Here is a 299-nt window from a genome sequence, read left to right as displayed (position 1 = left end):
TGTGTGTGTGTGTGTGTGTGTATTTATTTTATAAAAAAATTGAAGATAAAATCTGCGCTAGAGTTCATCTTGTAGCTACTATGCAATCACAGGTTATGGTTAAATTAACTAATTTATACATTGATATATAAAAATATATATCAGGAGGGAACACGTATGAATACGAGTACAACTGCATGCTAGAAGAAGATGCTAATGTCTGTAAACTACCTAACATACAAGTTTATAAATGAATTAATTTGAAGTTAAGCGGTTGATTGCATGCTGGCTACCTGATAAAATCTAACGCAGACTGAAAA

This window comes from Octopus bimaculoides, chromosome 8 (genome assembly GCF_001194135.2).
Source record: "Octopus bimaculoides isolate UCB-OBI-ISO-001 chromosome 8, ASM119413v2, whole genome shotgun sequence".
Classification (NCBI taxonomy): domain Eukaryota; kingdom Metazoa; phylum Mollusca; class Cephalopoda; order Octopoda; family Octopodidae; genus Octopus; species Octopus bimaculoides.
Note: the sequence above shows the minus strand (reverse complement) of the source record.